The 20,541-nt window shown below is 42.3% G+C and overlaps 1 long non-coding RNA gene across 5 annotated transcripts in view; it reads right to left on the bottom strand.

Moving 5' to 3' along the window:
* LOC110260285 overlaps nucleotides 1–20,541 on the bottom strand; it is a 492,008-nt gene that overhangs the window by 362,253 nt on the left and 109,214 nt on the right. For all 5 annotated transcript variants that reach the window (XR_002343281.1, XR_002343284.1, XR_002343280.1 and 2 more), the window contains exon 3: nucleotides 8,317–8,586. This is a non-coding gene — a long non-coding RNA (uncharacterized LOC110260285). The remainder of the gene's footprint in view (nucleotides 1–8,316; nucleotides 8,587–20,541) is intronic.

Raw genomic sequence — 20,541 nt, 5'->3', positions numbered from 1 at the left:
CAAAAGACAAAAGACAAAAAAAAAAAAAAAAAAGAATACCAAGCACTCAACCCAAGTTACTTTCAGCAATCAATATCAATTCAGTGGAAACCACTGGTGATCTGGGATGTAAAGAGCACTTGTTGTCCTCCTACCTGCCCAGCATCTCCAGAACAAGCTCCCTCTATTTGAGAAATTCCCCCACCATATAAGATTTCCCTTGTCAAAAAAAAAAAAAAAAAAAAAAGATTTCCCTTCTCAAGATAGAAACCTGAAAATTTCGACTTGCAGCTAATGCACCAAAATATTGAGCTCCACTGTCAGACACACCCACAGAAGGCTTCAACTTGGAATCGCGCAACCTGAGGAAGACAGACTATGGCAGAATCCATTTTTCTGACTAGGGTGGCAAAGGAGGCATCTGGCTTTTGTGTAAAATTCAGAAGAAGTTTCTAGTATTTGGTGTCTCATATCAAGGATATGAGCCTGGGTCATAGAAACACTGACTCACTCATGCAGAACTATACTGTGTTTCTGCTATCTGACTGGCTGTGAACCTCCCACTAACTTAGCAATCCCAGAGATTCCATAACTGGGAACTTTTAATATAGTGCTTTTTAAACTGTTGTTCACAACCCATTAGTAAGGTGTAAAATCAATTTAGAGAATCACAACCAGTAATTTTTAAAAACTGAAATAACATAGAAGAGGAAGAATGCTTATATCTCATAGAATAAGTATTGCTCCATTCAAATTTTTTCTTTTGTATTAAAAACATGTATGGATATGTGAAAACTACAACATAAAATGTATTTCTTACTGAACGTACCAGTCAAAAATTCTTTTCACAAATTTTGTTTGTTTGTTTCTTTTGTTTGCTTTGTTTTGCTATACCCACAGCATATGGAAGTTCCCAGGCCAGGGATCAAACCGCCTCACTACAGCAATGACCAGAACCGCTGCAGTGTGCCACGTCCCTAATTCATTGTGTCACAAGAGAACTCCTCTTTTTCTGTTTTAGCTAGTTAAAGATTCTGCTGTTTTCAGGAGTTCCTTTGTGGTGCAGCAGCTTAAGGATCTGGCATTGTCAATGGAGCAGCTTGGACTGTGGTGCGGATTCGATCCCTGGCCCAGGAACCAGTCCACATGCTCTGGGCGAGGCCAAAAAGGGGGGAAAAAAGATTCTGTTGTTTGCAACTCATAATCAACTGATACTGTCTAATATGAGCAGACCAGGGGTGCATCTCATTCTCATCTCTTTCCACTGTTCTCTAAGCCCTGCTGATCCATCATCTAGTGCTCTTCAGTTAACTTCTATCTCATACCCATCATAAAGTTAGCTCCATCTTAAGATACATGTCACGGTCTATTTGAAGGATAACCTGGAAGAAAATTCTGCCAAAACTAAAATTCTATAGTTCATTTTATGTCTGTAATGTTATATTTGTCTTAAAATTTTCTCAGATGAACATGTTATGTGAAGTTGAAACTGGAGGTTGTGATGACCACTCATTCATGCATTTTTTTTTTTCTTTTTCTTCATGAGAATCTCCATCCGTCCCAAGAGTACTCTTGGCTCCCCTCTGAGTGGAGTTAGGATGATCTAACCAGGCACATCTCCTTTCAAAGACCACAGTCCTCCCCAGCTGATGTTGATTAAGAAATGTGTTCTGGTTTCAACAACAGTACACAGGTAAGTACAGTCCAGGCACCCAATCACACCGCCATGCAATATCTATCAAAAGTGGTACATGTTCTGGATGCCTGAAGAGTATGTAGCCCCCAAACTCCTCTAGAGACATTAAAATTCACTCTTGCATTCAGCCAGTGGAGCAGAATCATATCCCTGGAATAGGCAGATTTGCTCCCTTATTGAATTCCTTTGTAGATGAGTGGGGTCCCCTCCACGTCAGGAATGCAGTGGCCTTGGTGCTATTTCACTAACCTTTGTTCATTTTTGCATTCTTCCTCATGCACTCTTTTGTATGACTGCTGTATTTCATAGATTCCTGAAAACTTTCTTTAAGTCTTCTTTGGAATGAAATAAAGTATAAGTGAACAACAAGCTCCCTTTCTTTTCCTATCCACAGCCACCATCCCCCAAACAGAAGACCCAATTCAACTTACGCCTCACTGACTGCACAAACCTTCTGGCTGGTTTCCCCGCCTCTGTTTTCTCCTCTCACCACGCTGGATTCCTCTTCCTCAATATTGTTTTCATCACTTCACCCAGCTGCTCACCATCACAGTTGCTGGGTAATATCACTGTTGTAGATGTAGTCTTCGGGCTTGCGTTCAGAGCTCTCCATCAACTGCCCACATACTTCCAATTCTATCTTTCATGCTAACAGGGGTGCCTCTGCTCCAGGTAATTCAAACTTACCACTTGCAATCATGCAGAGCCCAACTCCTGGAACAACCCACATTGCATTTGGAAAACCATTTAAATCAAAGCTTTGGGAGTTCCCATTGTGGCTCAGCGGGTTATGAACACAACTAGTATCCATGAGGATGTAGGTTCAATCCCTGGCCTGCCTCAGTGGGTTAAGAATCCAGTGTTGGAGTTCCCGTCGTGGCACAATGGTTAACAAATCCGACTAGGAACCATGAGGTTTCGGGTTCGATACCTGCCCTTGCTCAGTGGGTTAATGATCTGGCGTTGCCGTGAGCTGTGGTGTAGGTCGCAGATGCGGCTTGGATCCCGCGTTGCTGTGACTCTAGTGTAGGCTGGAGGCTCAGCTCCGATTTGACCCCTAGCCTGGGAACCTCCATATGCCATGGGAGTGGCCCAAGAAATAGCAAAAAAACAAAACAAAAAAAAAAACAAAACAACAACAACAAAATTAAAAAAAAAAATCTTAAAAAAAAAAAAAGAATCCAGTGTTGCCATGAGCTGTGGTGTAGGTCCCAGACACGGCTTGGATCCCACATGGCTGTGGCTGTGGCGTAGGCCAGTGGCTGCAGTTCCAATTTGACCCCTAGCCTGGGAACTTCCATATGCCACATTTGGGCCATAAACAGCAAAACAAACAAACAAACCACAGCTTTTCCAGCTTTACTTTTCAATTAGGAAATGGGAGATGGACCTAGAGAATATTATGCTTAGTGAAATAAGTCAGAGAAAGGCAAATACTGTATAACATAACTTAGATGTGGAATAAAAAAAAATCATACAAAGGGATGTATACACAAAATAGAAACAGACTCACAGATAAGAGAGAACAAACTAATGGCTATCAGAGAAAAGAGGGAAGTGGGGCAGACAAATTAAGGGGATGGGATTAACAGATACTAAATATGCACAAAATAGATAAGCAACAAGAATATATAACACAGGGAATTATAGCCATCTTGTAATAATTTATAATGCAGTATAATCTGTAAAAATACTGAATCACTGTGCTATACACCTGAAACTAAACTGTAAATCAACTAGACATGAATCAAAATTTTTGTATTTAAAAAATGGAAAATGGGAATCATATTTTGCATGTTTTTTTGTGAAAAGAGCTAGCATATGAAAGTGCCGAGATTAACTAAAACATAATGAATAAAAATGTCTATCTTTTAAAGTGCCTGGCACATAACTGGCATCTAATACAAAGTGTTTCTGCACATACTATTTTTTGCTTCTACTCCTACTATTGGTATGAAGAGCTCTGTTCCTTCCTCAATTATTAGTTTGTAAAGTGCAGGCAATGGGTCCACAGCCCTTGGAGTCAGATAAAGGGAGGTTTAAATGCTGGACCACTCTACTTATTACTGCATCACCTTGGGCGTGGGACACCAGCATCCTTCCACATGGCTCTTCCCTGGCTCTGCTGATCAAACGAACCAGGAGCCCAGGGAATGGTGTCCAAGATACAGCTGATATAGTCATGGGAACATAATCAGTACAGTATTTTCCATTACTGTTTCCTTCATATGAAAAACTGATCAATGTCTACTTTGGTTCGGTTTGAGATAAGGTGACTAAGTTGTTCCTTTTACCCATGGCACTCAGGAATAGTAACCATTGAGGTAAAACAACTAACAGATGGACTCCAAGGATACAATTTCATTTTCTAGTTACTACTAAGCGAGAATGAGCCCGGCAGTAACTGTATCATCTCCTCAAAGGGCCCCAGACTAAGAAATAAGAATGGTAGTAAAATGGGACTCGTAATGAAACAACAACTTCAATTAATCGTAATACTTGATTCCCAAGCCACTCATGTTATTTTTGAAACTCCAAAATGTAGCACTTGTCTATGACCGCACCACCTTGAACGCCCCCCATCTCGTTGTCAAAATATAGAGCTTAACAATGAGCAGGTGCTTTGCATTTACTTTTGACTGAATGTAGGCTTTGTCACCTCTAAAAACACATGACATAAATCACAAAGTCACTTTATTTCCGTGATAAAGCATCCTCTTTTATCCTTTCTGTGATAAAGAGTTTTGCCCATTCGTCAGGCCCAAAGACTATGGTGCCTACAGATTTTGTCTCAGCATGGCCTTATTTATGAATCTGCTAATTCCAATACTGTGACTTTCTACAGTTCCCAATATCTCTGAGTATTACATCAGAGCCTATAGTTGGTACTGCCAGACCCCAAAGCAGCAGCCCCATCACCTACCCCACCCTACCTTCTCCCAATTCCTAACCAACTTTCAACCTAACAGGAAATAAAGAGAATTACAGAATTCAACTTCCTCTAGGCTCCTTCCCTAATTCCCGTGCGGTCCTCTCTGATTGATTTTTAGAGGTGGAATTATGTCCTCCCCCCAAAAAAAAAGACATCTTGGAGTTCTAATGCCCAGCATCCCAGAATGTGACCTGACTTGGAAATGAGGTTGTTGCAGATGTAATTAGATAAGGTCATGCTGGAGTAGGTGGGCTCTTCATCCAATGACTATATCCTTATAAGAAGAAGACAGAAACACAAAAGGAGGAGGCATCTGATGACACAGAGACTTGGGGAGAACGCAGATGAAGACAGAGGCAGAGATTAAAGCAATGCTGCCACAAGCCAGGGAACATCTGAGGCTCCCAGAAGCTGGAAGAGGCAAGGAAGGACCCTCCCCTTGGAGGTTTCAAAGGGAGTGTGATCCTGCTAACACCTTGACTTTGGACTTCGGGAGTCCAGAACCGTGAGACAATACATTTCTATTGTTTTCAGCATCCCAGTTTGGGTACCATGTTACAGAAACACCAGGAAACTAATACCATGTGAGTCTGTGCTTATTTACAGACTCACTTAGAGCATAAACTCCTCTCCTCTACACAGCACTAAACACAAGGCTTCCATGTACCATACTGCATTGCCTTGAGTTCCTTCTTCCTGAAAGTTAATACCACTCATGGATACCAGTGGATTAATGGCTGCCTTTTCTTAACGTCTTTGCACCTTTTCCCCCAGCAGTAAAGTGTCAGCACAGTGCAACGACATTTAAAGAGAAGGCCCTTCCAATTCAGCAGTTAAAAGCTCACACAATGTGCACATAAACTACAATAAATACTATTCCCACTGTTTCTAGATGGCACATATTTCGAACAGTTCAGGGTAATGTTCTCTACACTGTCAGAAAAACTCTCAGACTCCAGAGAGCTGACCTCTTCTCCTCTAGTCATGTTAAATTAGGGAAAGAATGGCAACACTCATCCACCACACGACCTGCACAACCTGCACAACAAAAGGTGAGTGTTGCAAACGCAGCCAAAGGCTTAGTTGATGGCAGATGGGGTGAGAGTCCCAGGAATGGAAACCTTCAAAGTGATTTCTCCCAGTTTTTCATTGTTGATGTTTTTAATGATATCCCAATTCAGTGAAACACCCCAAGTTGAGGGCACAGATTTGACTTTTAAAAACCAGATGTCTGATGGTCTGGGTCCTCCTTTTAAATTAACATAGGCAAACAGTGCTATCTCCAAGGTAACAAAAGAGCCATCTCCTCCGCCCTTTGTGTTCCTTGCAGAGACTTTGGTAAATGAAGGTCACGCTTTGCCCTCCAGACACATTTGCTCAGGACAGAATCGGTGCCAATTCAGCCAGTTCCTTTACGGGAAATGACATTCGGCAGCCGGGCCTGGATCCCCCGTAAGCTCCCCATATTGTGGAGGTGGCTCAGAGGCCATGCTCGGCTCAGTCAGCTGGTGCCCACAGCTGCTGACAGCACTGGATGGCTCTGACCTCCTATGTAACCATTTTCCTTTGGCTTTCCGGGAAACCTCCCTTCACCCACAGTCACGAGATGCCTCTGGAGTCTTTGTCAGGAGGACTGATAATAATAGCAACAACAATAATAATAAGCTTTTGGGGAGAAAACTAGTAGGAAGGGAAATGACGTATATTTTGTAGTTTTTCTTGGGAGGTAAGTTTTTTTTTCCTCCCTTTAAAATGTGAGACTTTGCAGACTTGTGGATGCCAAAGGGCATGGTGGGGGCCGGGGGAGGGGGGAAGATTGGGAGTTTGGGATTAGCAGATGCAAACTATACTGTAGAGGATGGATAAACAATAAGGTCCTACTGTATAGCAGAAGGAACTATATTCAATATCTTGTGATAAACCATAGTGGGAAAGAATATGAAAAAGAATATGTGTGTGTGTGTGTGTGTGTGTGTGTGTATATATATATAACTGAATCACTCTGCTGTACGGCAGAAATTAACACTATGTTGTCAGTCAACTATATCTCAATAAAATTTTTTAAAATTTAAAAAAAAAATTTAAATGCGAGCATTCTGCTGTCTTGAAAGCCCAGGCTCTAGTTCTATAATTAGCACCAGGAGCCAGGGAGGCTCCATCAGAGCAAACCTTCGATTTCAAGGCAGCTTTAGCTCCTGTTTCTCAAACCTGAGAAGCAGGCGCTGCGAAGGTTCAGTCATAGCTTGGAAAAGCAATTCAGTAGGAGGTGCAGAGCCTTCAGAGCAAGTTGTAAGAGCTGCGGCTAGCAACCTAGGTGGGGAGAGGGATGTGGGTGGGGTTAACTTATACAGAGTTATTTTATACTGTGCCATCTTGCAGCAGATTTTCTGAGGACTTTGTGTGGGTTTGTTAGGGAAGTAAAAATTGGGTCAGAATAGTTTCACACTCTACTATAACATTCTTTGCGTTTTTTTTTTTTTTAACAGCCTCAATTTAGGCAAATCATATTCATGTACCATTGCTAATTTTCAAAACAATGACACAAGATGACTTTGGTTAAAAAGGAATAACATATTCTAATCTCTTCTTGCTTTTCCTGAATCTATCACTTCAGCATTATAAGGGACTCAAAACTGAACTGCAAATTCCTGTTTTGCCAGGAAGATCATCACACTGGTTTGTGTCAAAAAAAGTTCATTAAGCCTGAGTACTTGAAAAAAAAAAAAAAAAGAATGTTTTGAAATGGACACAGGATTTCCCACATTTATTCAGGTGACATGATTATCAAATTTGTGAGTAAAAGGAAATTGAGAGTGTCATAAAATATACTCATTGACACAATCAGGATTCAAAATTATTTCAGTGAAGTAAAATTATCAGAAAATCTGACATGATTATATGGCACAATTGCATGACTTGTTATAATGTAAATCCCGGCATTTGAGGCTCAAAAATACCAACTATATAAGGAAGCATGAGGCGGCTACATCCTTAAGCAGCAACACTGCGGGGAAGGATCAAATCAACTTTGTTGAGAACAAACTTAGTGTACAGTGACTTGCCAAGAAAGTCACTGTACTCAGTCACTAGCATCTCAGATGGCCTCCAAATGCCAAAAGGAACGCAGACAAGATTCCTGCTCTCCTAATCACAGCCCAGGCCTCAGCTGGAGTCTGGAAACTTCTTTGCTTCCAGATAGTGCTCATTAAGAGGAGACAACATAAAACACACACCCATTTTGAAAGTGTGGAGATTCCTAAAGCCTCGAATAATCTGATCATGGTTACAGAATTTCCGTGCAGAAAAATCACATACCTACAATTTAATATTCCATTTCCAGATGTTCACAGATTCCTAGGTCTGAGTATGGCACTTACCCTTGATGAGGAACTCCTGATCTAGAACATATCCAGAGCAACCAGAATCAAGAAGTGTTCATCTTGATTCTCACATGAAGGGTCTACTTTGCTCAGTCAACCCCAAGACTGAGTTGCACGGCCCAGAGCAGCAGTGTGTCACTGACATTCCCCAGAATACACTGCTTTTCTACCATCACAGGACCATGGAATATAGTCTGTTCAATCAGCAAATATAAGTCAAAAATCTGAAATCCTTTACATGACTAGACAGTCAACCAGATACCTTTCTTCTGTTTTAGCTTCCTGCACGTATCAATAATAGCATTAGCTAAAATTTATTAAGCACTTACCACCTGACAGACCCTCGCAGAGCCCCATGTGGACATTCTCAGCAGAGTCTCACAGCAGTCCTCTGTGGTCACTGCAATGTTCAGATGTGGACACTGGGGCTGGAGAAGCTGAGCAGCTCATCAGTGGTCACACCCACACCATCTGTGGGCTCCTGACTTTGGCACCACGCGCTGTGCTGCCCCCAGGTGGGATAAGCAAAGCAAGCTCCCTTCCTTCAAGAAGTACTGTTGAGTGTCCATCACTGAGCCCTGGTCACCAGCTCACATCACCTACAAAGACAGAGCAGAGTGCTCTTGCACTTACAGGGGTGGAGGCTTCGTTGAGTTTTTACCTGTTTACATTTTCAATCTTAATTTTCATTTTGCACCTTCTTTAAGGTTTGTATAAAAGGGCCCTTACCTTCTGCCCCCTTGACCTGTCTTCTCCTACCAACTTTGAGTTATGAACCTTCAATGCTTAGGCTTACAGTCTAAAGACATGACTCTTCAGAGTTGTCAACTTGTTGTTGTTATTCAGTATCATGGCCCTGACCTGAACCCAGTAGTCTTCATAAACAGGTGGGAGCAAATCCAGGAGTGCTCCCTCACACCAGCTCCAGAGATTGAATTACTAAAGCCCATCCTGTGGAATACCAGCTTCCATGGGAACTCTGCATCATATCATCTCTGTCCTATAGGGATTTAGGGGTAGAAGCAAGATGTAAACAAGAGATACATGCATCTGGTCCCTCGCTGCCATCTCCCTACAACACTTTTCTGATGAACGAGCTTGACAAGCTTTCCCCTCCTTCTCCCACTGCCCCCCCCCTCTTTCTCTCATGTGCCTAAGCCTTCGGATCCCAAGGGTCACTCTCTTTTTCCTCTCTGAATTTCTGGGCCAGAGAATGCTGGCTATCCATAAGAGAGTTCCACTGTGTGCTCACTGGACCAAAGAGAGAGGATAAATTATGACTAGAATCATGATAAGCTAACAGCATATAAAATATTCAGGGCATGCAGTGCAGTCTCCTCTGATATGAGTCTTGTGCCCTGGAACTCCTGGTTTATTTTCAAGAATATGAGAACCCCCAACTTAAACAGGAGCAATAAGGAAGGGAGAAGGTACTCCCCCCCCCCGACCCCACAAGAAGCACAGGCCCAGTGCCCTTCCCCACAGTTAGGGTTCCAGCATTAATGCACCTCACAAATAATATCACTGATCATCAAGCTGGGAAATGAAAGCTGGCAGAGTCCTGCTAAACTCTCTTAAACTGGCCCCTGGCGGGAGCACATCCCCAAATGCATTTGTTATATATCAGAGTGGTGTTTCTAAAGATTGTCCTTTGTGTGTGTAAAAAAAAAAAAAAATCCCCTAATAAACATATCTGATAAATCATGATGATGGCCTCCATATTTCTTTGTTTAATTCTCAGTTTTCTTCTAAGACCTTCTTGAAGTTTGGTTGTAACGGATCATTACGTCCATAATGTGCTCAATGTTGGAGTGAATTTTGAACAGTTTTTAGGCTGCATACTGTTTTCTTCCAGATAATTTACTGGATTAAAATTAGCAGTGTGAAAAGCTGTAGAGAAATCTAAATGCCTGCCAAATCAAAGAAATAATCACATTTTTATGAATATTTAATATCATAGTCATGGCAAATAAGGCAAGTAATTAGTACTTACCATAAATTTGCAAAGTATTATTTTATGTAAATGTTACATTCTACTAGTTTGATATGAATTATTCATTGTATAACCAGACACTGACACAAACCAGTAAACATTTAAATCTATGTGCTATTAGTTTACTTACCTTAGATGATTTTGTGCAGACTATATATATATTGTTTTCCATGAATCCATGTTTTCCCTCTTGCCCCCAAAAGGGACAAAAGACAATAAGGAGAACGCTATTTGAAACCATCTAGTGTGTATTCAATAGTAAAGAAACTTAAGATGCAAATATGAGATCTGTGGTTCCCTCCTGTGTACAGATGAAGAGCCCCCAGCTCTGCCTCTGCCTCCCCACCCATCATGTGGTTTTTTAAATGAAGAAGTTACGAGTGATGGTATGAAAACAAATGTGGAGAACAATAAGGAACTGAGTCGTGAGGAATTAACCCTATCCACAAGAGAGGTCCCACCTTTGCCCTCAGCTGCTGAGAGGTGATCTCTAGGATCCCAGAAAGTCAGGCCTAATAAGAGTATCTTTACTTGCCTAGGAGCTTTGGCCACCAGACAGTCTAACAATGGGATTTATGTTAGTCCACGTGGTATCAGCTGCCTCCTAGAGGAACTGGGGGCTAAAGGTATCAACCCATCTCTGGAAGGGCTGGAGACTGAAGAACAGCCATGCAGGCAATGTGTGATGGATTTCCAGGGAAAACTCTGAATACCTAGGCTCAGGTGAGCTTCCCTAGCAGTAAGTGCTCTGTGCATATTGCCAGCAGGAGGAATACTGTCCATGTCTTTATGGGGAAAGGACAACTGGAGGCTGGGCATTTGGACCCCTCATGGACTCTGCCCTGTGCATCATGCTCTGGCTGATTTTAACCTCTACCCTTTCCCTGCTATAAACCATAACCGTGAGTATACCAGATTGCAGGGAATTCTGGGAGTCCTAAGCAAATTATTGAAACTAAGGGCAGTTTGGGGAACCCTCCACCCCAACTTGCACTTTGCATCAGAAGTGAGGACAATGCTATATGAGTTAAGCCCCCTCTAACCTGGCAGGTGGCTCAATGTTGCATAAAGAGACAATGCAAGGAGACACCTGATTCTATACCTGAGAACTGAAATAGAACAGCATCCCCTTAGGAGAAAAAGGGTGGATCCCTAAGCCTATCACCAAGCTGCTGTGACAGGCTTTTCCTTCCCAACATTTTTTTCCTGAAAGCCCCACCACCCCTCTCCCGACTTGGAGAGGTCAGTTGAGCTCTAAACTGATCCTGGATATGCAATACCAGAGAGGACCAAGCCAAAAGATTCTCCTGAGCACCAGCTGTGCTAAAAGCCATGGTGTTTCTAGAAGATTCCCCAGTCTCTGCACAGCTCACTTCCTGCCCTCCTTCACCTCAGCAAGGCCTCCTAAATGTTCTCCCTGGAAATTAAGTACTTCCCTAGCTTCTCTATCTCCTTTTTTTGTTTTATTTTTCTTTACAGCAGATATCTCTAACACACTATATATGTTACTAATTTGTTTTATTTTCTGTCTCCAACCATGAAAACGTAAGCTCCCATTGAGGCAAGGATTTTGTCTTGTACTGTTCACTTGCATCCCAGTGTCTCAAAGAATGACTGGAAATAGTGGGAGTTCAATAAGTATTTGTTAAACAAATGAGGGATAAAGGATACTTTTTCTAAACAGGAAATACTGCAGTATGTCCACAGGAGGTCTGGGGGATTTGTCCCAAATCTGACATACTATTTTCACTTAGATTACATTTAACACAACAGTAAAAGGGCATAGTTTTCTACAGATCTTTTTTTTCTAACTTAACTTACAACTTTCATGTTGTACATTTTTTAAACTTTTAAAAAATTTCTTTGTTATTTTTTGGCCATGCCCATGGCAGCATAAGTTCCAAGGCCAGGAATCAAACTTGTGCCACCGCTGCTACCTGAGCCGTTGTAGCAATAATGCCAGATCCTTAACCTGCTGCATCACCAAGGAACTCCTAGAGAATTTTTTTTATTCATAAAATCCATAAGATGGGAGGCAGGAATTTAAAATTTTTGGTGTCAGGGCAGAAAGCAAATAAATTCCACCTCTACCTGGAAAGTCTGTCTTAGTCTAATTTAAGGTCATTCTCATTTCAGGAAACACCTAAGTCAGAGTAGCTCTAGAGTAAAAGTGCTCAAAATGACAAAAGTGGTGAGCATAAGGGAAAGAGTGTCCATAAAAACCAGACAACATCTTAAATCCTGGGTGGGATGTGGGGAAAAGCCGAGTAGATTGCTTAGTTCTGTATGGAGGCAAAAGCTTTGGGAATCAACACCCCCACCTCTGTTCCATAGTCACATCACCCAAATTCCTCCAGCCACAGGTCCTCTGGAATGATCTAAAAATCTCTTGATCAGTGGGTTGTTTCACTGTGGTTCCTGAAACTCACACAGTCAGCCAGCAAGAGTCTTAATGCTTCTGGTTATGAACCACTGCAAAAGATATAACCTGAACTAATCGCATGTCTTTCCTCATCCAAGAGGAGACACAGGCTGAGTCAAAGCCCATCCACTCATGGGATTGTGAAGAAAAAGGGGAGTCATTAATGTGTGGGGGCATTAGTCCACTTGAGTTTTCCCTGTCAGTTTCAGACCTGGCCTTTCCCTTTACTCAGGAGCCAACAAAACATGGTTAGTACACTGCCATCCTGGGTCTGTAAGTACCAATCAAGTAAAGTCCCTGGGTTCCAAGAGAACAGCAGTCATACCAGGGAGGGAGTAGCATGACAAATGGCCCTCAACACGATTCATTGAAAGAAATGTACTAAATAGAAGTTTCTTAAAGGTTGATGAAAGTGGCAAAGAAAGTTTACAGAAGATCCTTCAGTACTATTCTTGTTCCTTCAGTGAGTTTTTGTGTGGGAGAGAAAAATGGGACAGTGATAGTCAAAGTTCCAGTTACCCAAGGTAAGCTCTGGAGATCTGCTATATAGCATGGAGCTAACAATATTTTATTATTCACTGAAAATTTGCTAAGAAAGTAGATCTCATGTCGAGTGTTCTTACTATGAAATAATAATAATAATGATAATAAAGGAGCTAGAGGAAACTTTGGAGGCAATAGATATATCTGTGGCATTATTGATGGTGATGGTTTCACAGATGTATTATATACATTTAAGATGCACAGCATTCTACATGTCAATCATCCTCAACATAGTGCTTTAAAAAAAAAAAAAAAAACTTACTACAGGAGTTCCCGTTGTGGCGCAGTTGTTAACAAATCCAACTAGGAACCATGAGGTTGCGGGTTCGGTCCTTGCCCTTGCTCAGTGGGTTAACGATCCGGTGTTGCCGTGAGCTCTGGTGTAGGTTGCAGACACGGCTTGGATCCCACGTTGCTGTGGCTCTGGCGTAGGCCAGTGGCTACAGCTCCGATTCGACCCCTAGCCTGGGAACCTCCATATGCCGCGGGAGCAGCCCAAAGAAATAGCAAAAAGACAAAAAAAAAAAAACTTACTACGTTGGTGCAACCACTATGGAAAACAGTATAGAGGTGCTTTAGAAAGTTAAAAATAGAACTACCATATGATCCATCAATCCCACTTTGCAGTATTTATCTGAAAAAAAAAAAAAAACACTAATCCAAAGAGCTCTCTGCACACCCATGTTCACTGAAGCATTATTTACAATAGCCAGAACATGGACACAATCTAAGTGTCCACTGAAGGATAAAGAAAATGTGGTATAACAATGGAATATTACTCAGCCATAAAAAGAACAAAATAATGACATTTGCAGAAACATGGATGGAACTGGAGACTCTCATACTGAGTGAAGTAAGTCAGAAAGAAAAAGACAATTACCATATGGTATCGCTTATATCTGGAATCTAATACACAGCACAAATGAACCTTCCCACATAAAAGAAAATCATGGATTTGGAGAAGACTTGTGGTTGCAAAGGGGGAGGGAGTGGAATGGACTAGGAATTTGGGGTTAATAGATGCAAACTATTGCCTTTGGAATGGGTTAACAATGAGACCCTACTGTGTAGCACTGGGAACTATGTCTAGTCACTTATGATGGAGCACGACAATGTGAGAAAAAAGAATATATACATATATGTGTAACTGGGTCACCATGCTGTACAGTAAAAAAAAAATGTATTAGGGAAATAACAATTGATAACAATTAAAAAATTTTTTTAAAAAGAAAACATGGTATATATACAGTAAAATATTATTCAGCCATAAAAAAGGATGAAATCTTGCCATTTGTAACAACATGGATAGACCTTGAGGGCATGGTGCTAAGTAAACCAGACAGAGAAAGACAAATAGCATATGATCTCACTTATCTGTAGAATCCAAAACAAAAAACAAAGCCCCAAAGCAAGCTCACAGATACAGAGAACAGATCGGTTGTTGCCAGAGGTAGGAGTGGGGTACAAGCAAAATGGATGAAGGTGGTAAAGAGATATAAATTTCCAGTTATAAAATAAATAAGTCATGGGGATTTAATATACAGCTGGTAACCACAGTTAATAATACCGTATTGTATATTTTAAAGTTGCTAAGAGAATAGATCTTAAAAGTTCTCAAAACATGAAAAAAATGGGATAGATGCTGACTAGACTTATCATGGATATTATTTCAAAATATATACAAATACTGAATCATTTTACTGTTTACGTGGAACCAACATGTTATATGTCAATTATACTTCAATTAAAAGAAAAACTTGCCCCTTTGCCCCGATACTCCCATGCTCACAGAAACAAACCATTTCAGCAGGCAAGATTATTTAAAATAAATAAATGAAATGAAATGAAATGGCTGAATTAAGTGAAGTCAAGAGATTGACAGTGTATAAAATTTTAGAAGTGTTTTACAGGAAATTTCTTTTCCAAGTTCCAATCACCCTTAACTCAATCTTTCTAAGAAAATCACAATCATAAAGTTAGACTTCTTGGATCAAAATCTAAACTCCATCACCTAAAATGTATATGGCCTTGAGTAAGTTGCTAAAACTTCATCAAATGAGGATTAACGACATCACCTCATATATGACTGTTGTGAGGGTCTGATGAACAATCACCAAAAAGCACTTAACATAATATCCGGGACAGTATGAGTGGTCATTAAGTGTTAGCTGTTTAATTATTGGTTTTGTTGTTAGTTTCACCTCATCCGTTTTGAATACTATTCCACTTTGCTGCTGAAAAAAAGACTGCTATTGGAGAAAGGAGTCAAAACAGTTCTGCCTACATCTGAAGCTATGTTCTACCCACATGTTCTAGTAAGAAACAAGCAATAGACCCTTTCTACTCTGGGGCTATTTGGTTTCCCCTGTGAGCTCTGCGTTCAAAGGTACATGTGATTAAAGAGGAAACAAGAGAGACTTTAAATTTTAAGTTGTTCCACAGAGACGTTCATATACCCATGTGAACACAATGCCTCAGTTTCTAAACTCGAACTTTGATTTAATGTAACCAGCTGTTAAATAAACCATGTTGACTTTCATTTCAGCAGAGGCTCTGGGACGGAAAATACCACATTTCAATGTGAGATGCAAGGCCACCAGTCAGGACATTCATGGGATTTTGTTAAGAACTGGGATGTAACACTTTGCTGACCACTCATCCTCGGCCTAGAAAAGAGTAAGGGTACTGCAAAAAAAAAAAAAAAAAAAAAGAATTGGATACTATAAAAGGACATTTTTTTGGTCACGCCAGCAGCATGAAGAAGTTTCCAGGCCAGGGATGGAACTTGGACCACAGTGGTAACCCAAGCCATTGCAGTGACAACACCAGATCCTTAACCTCGCTGTGCCACAAGGGAGCTCCCAAACAGGACTCTCTGAAAAGCTTCTGTGTGCTGTGAGTGGCAGCCCTCCCCAAGTTTAAGGAACATGGGAGTACACATCAATGTGTGCCACTGCCTTCAAGTCCAAGGAAAGGACTTCAGTGGGATCCCTCTGAGAGCTTCACATGCATCCTCTAGAGGAGGGGACACTGTGGCCTGGCATCTGACTTGGGGATTTCCAAAGGGAGGAAGATGACTTCCAAGGAAGTATCAGGGCCTGCATACGCTCCTAGGACAAAGGACGCCTGAGTGTCCCCAGAGGTGGCCTCCCATATGAGAAGGCCAGCTTTGGAGAAACTTAGGTCCTACCCAGATAAGTGAGGGGACCCCAAAAGGGTGTGAATTGCTGAATTCCCAGGCCATGTATGATACCGCCAATGGAGACACATGAATGGTGAGAAAACCCCTTCTGTGTGAGTGTGTGTGTGTGTTTGTGTGTGCACGCGCGTGCGTGCCAGACACATATGCATGCCCTACAAGGAAAAGGGGGTTTCACAAGTCTCCCAAGTCTGGGGAACACTCATGCCAACAGTGAGAACTTCCTGCCTCCCTCCCCCACCCCACACCACCTCCGACTTCAGTGCCAAAGAAGTGCGGCTCTGCACTGCACATAAGGTCCAGCACCAGCCCCCAGCAGCACCCCACGGCCTGCCAGGCTCAGGTGGAGGGTAACGTTTACTGTTAAATAAAGTGGGTGTTTTTTTGATTAGCCTAGCTTGACACAGGAACTACTAAAAGGGACATGGATTTATTACTAAAGATTTTCAGAGGATCTTTTGTTTTCCGGAAGTAACCAGAAAATCAAGAGGCTAGCCCCAACGGCTGGAGAAAAACAGGCAGCTGGGGAAATGAATGAAAGTATTTTTCAGAGCACACCTCATGAGGCCACTTGCTCAAGTGAATGATTATGTTGTTAAGAAGCATTCTTCCCACGCTAAGCCGGTTCTGCCACATGCTTTCCGCACTCAGTAAGGCAGAGTGACACCAGGGGTGGTGCCATCTGAGGGAAGCTGGGTACCCGGGGACTGCTGGGAGCCTCAAATCCACTAGCCTCTCCCCGACACTTCCAGGCCACCCTGGGGGGAGGGTGGCCACGCTGACATCTCAAAGCCCACTGCTCCTAGCAACCTCCCTTTCCAGCCCACTCCCAAAGGAGTGGGCTGGAAAGGGAGTGGCCCAAAGCTGAACAGGGGAAGCGATGACAGAAATGGCTACTACCCATTTCAAACTGCCCCCTGATCAATTCCACAGAAAAATTTTCCTTCACATTATCAATATTTTTTAGAGTAAACCAAGGGCCCCCCTCTCTCAGCGATCCCCCTGGGTTGGGCTGTCCAGAGAAGTGTCAGGTGAATGCTCAGGGCCCACCCCATGCCTCGCTCTGCCCAGCCTAGGCTTGCTTCACGCCCCAGGAGAGGGGATACTGTCAAATTTAGCACTGACTTGGAAAAGTGTTATTTCTAAACCTAGAATAAAACTCAAAACATTTGGAATTTGTATTTCATTTGGCTCTAGAAAAGATGAGTTCGAAGTGGCTGCAGATTTTGTGATCTTTTTCCCTGGGAGGCCTAGAGGATGGGTCGGCAAACGTTCTGTGTCACACAGCTAGTGCATGGAGGCCCTGAGGCTTTGAACGACAGGGACCAAAAAAGCTGCGCTTCTCAGCGCTGACTTGGTCCATGGGAACCATTTCTCGCTCTCCCATGAAAGCTGAGAAGCCGTCAGGGGAGTGGGTTCCTAGCCCTGGGAACAGTTACCACTCAGAGCCTCTCCTTCTTCCTTACGCTGCTGAAACAAAAAGTTCCATTTTGTGACTTTGTTAGGTTAACAGCAGGAAGGGTTCTGATTCTTTTATCTACCCGAAAAATGACACACACAGACATCCAGACACTCATACACACCAGAAAAGTTCACACGTGGGAGAACGCATCTGACAAGCACGACGTGCTGGAGAGAGCAGAGGAGAGAGAGCAGGGGCCACACGCTCCATGGGGCTCTTCTTGGCTGGAAGGGTTGGGTCTGTGCTCACAGGCCACATGCCGTAAATGAGGAAGTCCGCTGCGGAGTTGACAGGTAAGATACAGTAAGTGCCCATCACAAGTCAACTCACAAAACCAAGCTTTTGACAACACACTGTGGCGCTCAGTGGGAAACGTAAAATTTGCCAGTTGGCCCAGCAATAAGAAGAAGCATCCAGGACGCTCAGCTTCCTCTCTCTCGCAGCAAGAGGACGGCCCTTTTTTGATTTCAGGTTGGCACACAGAAAGGATGAGAAAGGGAGACAATGATTCCTTATGATCAAAAGATTGTGAGGAAGAAAATAAAACAGTAGAAGTCACTCAGTGCACCAGGCTCCTTCTGGAACCTCATCAGTACACAGTGAACGTAACAGAGAGAATCAGGACCAGAGAATATGAGAACAGGAAACAGGAGTCTGCCCACACAGACAAAAAGATGGGGCTCGTGTAAATGTTTGCCTTTCATTTATTTTGAGCAAACACTTCCTTCCACGTAGCAGACTCATCCTGATCAGCAATTTCCACCTGGTGTTCTTCAAACCAGATGGAAGTGTAAATTATTTAAATACACGATCCTCCATTAGCTGTTGAGCTTAAGAGCCTCGAAAAAAATTTTTTAATGCTTTCCAGGATTCTAGAGAGCATTTGCACTAAGATAGATAAACATATTTTCAAGACACAATTCCAATGACGGCAATTTTTACATTTCAAAGTACAGTCAGCATTAGCATCTATAAGTAATTATGACTTCTGCAAAAGATTGTTTACACTGTAAAAGTAAAATCAGAGCTAATGAGCTAATTAAGGTTTTTTTCCCCTCCACATGACACTAGCCCATAAAATCCAAACATGTTCATCATGGCACACTGAGAAGCTATCATGACCCACATTAAATTGTTTCTGCCATTCAAGATTCAGATATGTTTTTTCCTAAATTTTTTTAAGTAAAAACACTTGAAGACAGGTTTTGAGTTTAATCAGTTTCCTGAGAGGAGATGTTAGCATCCATGATAATTCATAAACCATTGTACGTATGTGTGTAGGCAGTATGTGACGGAAAAATCCATAAGGGTGAAGACATTAGAGTTAACTTCCCAAACTGTAATTACTCATTTGATTAGGGAATTATAAAGGGAGTGGGTTATAGCTAAATATTCAAAACTCATAACATTTTATAAATTGGAAAGACTATAGAGAACACTGGATCTTGTTAAAACACAGACTCTGATCCTGGGCTTCTGGAGAGGCTTCTGAGATTCTCAGGTTCTAACCACCTCTCAGATGATGTTGATGGAGCTGGTCTATGGACCATCCTTTAAATAACAAAGCCCTAACTGTTAGCTATGCCCTATCAGCCCTTCTGGGGCTGCTATATCTTGGGAGGGAAAATTTGGAAGAGGCATCAGATTTCACAAGATATGCCAAGATCACTTCTTTGCCCTTAGTGTAGTGTTAGTAAGTTTTATAACCAGCAGTCATCCAGATATCAAAATAAAGGTTACAACATTGTGTGGTTTCTTGTTTTTATGCAAGAAACTATTCATTCCAAGACATTTTACTCAGAAGTCTGGTCCGTGAAGGACATAAAAGTGGAATTGCTTGTGTGTGTGTGTGGCGGGGGGAGGGGGTCACTCATTTGCCGTCTCACCTTAACTCTGATTCTTCCAAACCCCACCCACAATCCAGAAGTTGGAAGTCCTCAACTTTGGCAAAATGAATCTGAAAACGGCCGTGACCTTGGCAAAAGATCTTTACATCTGGACCATACTTTTCTTGTTTGCATGATAGAAGTCTTGATCTCAAGCTACTCGAAAGAGGGACCCCAACCTGATGTGTCTACTTTGCCCCCCTGAGTGACGAGCAGACGGCAGTGTGTCTATCTGTAGGTCATTTCAAGCTCTTCTTCCCACCTTCTCTTGTGACCTTGACTTTTCTTAGCTGCCCTGTGACAGTGAGTATTTGAAATCCCTCCCCTTTTATTCACTCTGTCAATATGTTCTTTATCCCATAACTTCTTTTTTTTTTTTTCTTTTCTTTTTACAGTTGCACCCATGGCATATGGAAATTCCTGGGCTAGGAGTCGAACTGGAGCTGCAGCTGAGGGCTATGCCACAGCTACAGCAACACTAGGTCCAAGCCGCACCTGCGATCCATGCCACGGCTTGAAGCAACATCAGATCTTTAACCCACCGAGCGAGGCCAGGGATCGAACCTGCATGCTCAGAAAAACTATGTTGGATTCTTAACCCACTGAGCCACAATGGGAACTCTCCCATAACTTCTTTTCCATGAGTTTTATTCCCTATTGACTTCTCCACCTTCTCTTTGCCCCTCCCACTTGGCAGGGAGAGACCATGCCCTCAGAGCTCCAATCTCTCCTTTCCCATCTGTCATCCTCCTCCTCGGTCACAGAATTAGACCATCCCAGAGTGAGCAGAGGCCATGGAGGCTTCCCACTCTGTCACCCCATCGGAGGTTTCTGTTTTAAATGAAATAAACTGATCAGACCTAGCTCTTCAGAAGCCCTGACTTTTTTTTTTTTTTTTTTTTTTTTTTTTTTTTTTTTTTTTGCTATTTCTTTGGGCCGCTCCCGCAGCATATGGAGGTTCCCAGGCTAGGGGTCGAATTGGAACTGTAGCCACCGGCCTACACCACAGCCACAGCAACTCGGGATTCGAGCCACATCTGCAACCTACA

The sequence above is a fragment of the Sus scrofa genome, chromosome 4 (genome assembly GCF_000003025.6).
Source record: "Sus scrofa isolate TJ Tabasco breed Duroc chromosome 4, Sscrofa11.1, whole genome shotgun sequence".
NCBI lineage: Eukaryota > Metazoa > Chordata > Mammalia > Artiodactyla > Suidae > Sus > Sus scrofa.
This window is presented reverse-complemented; position numbering and strand designations above follow the sequence as displayed.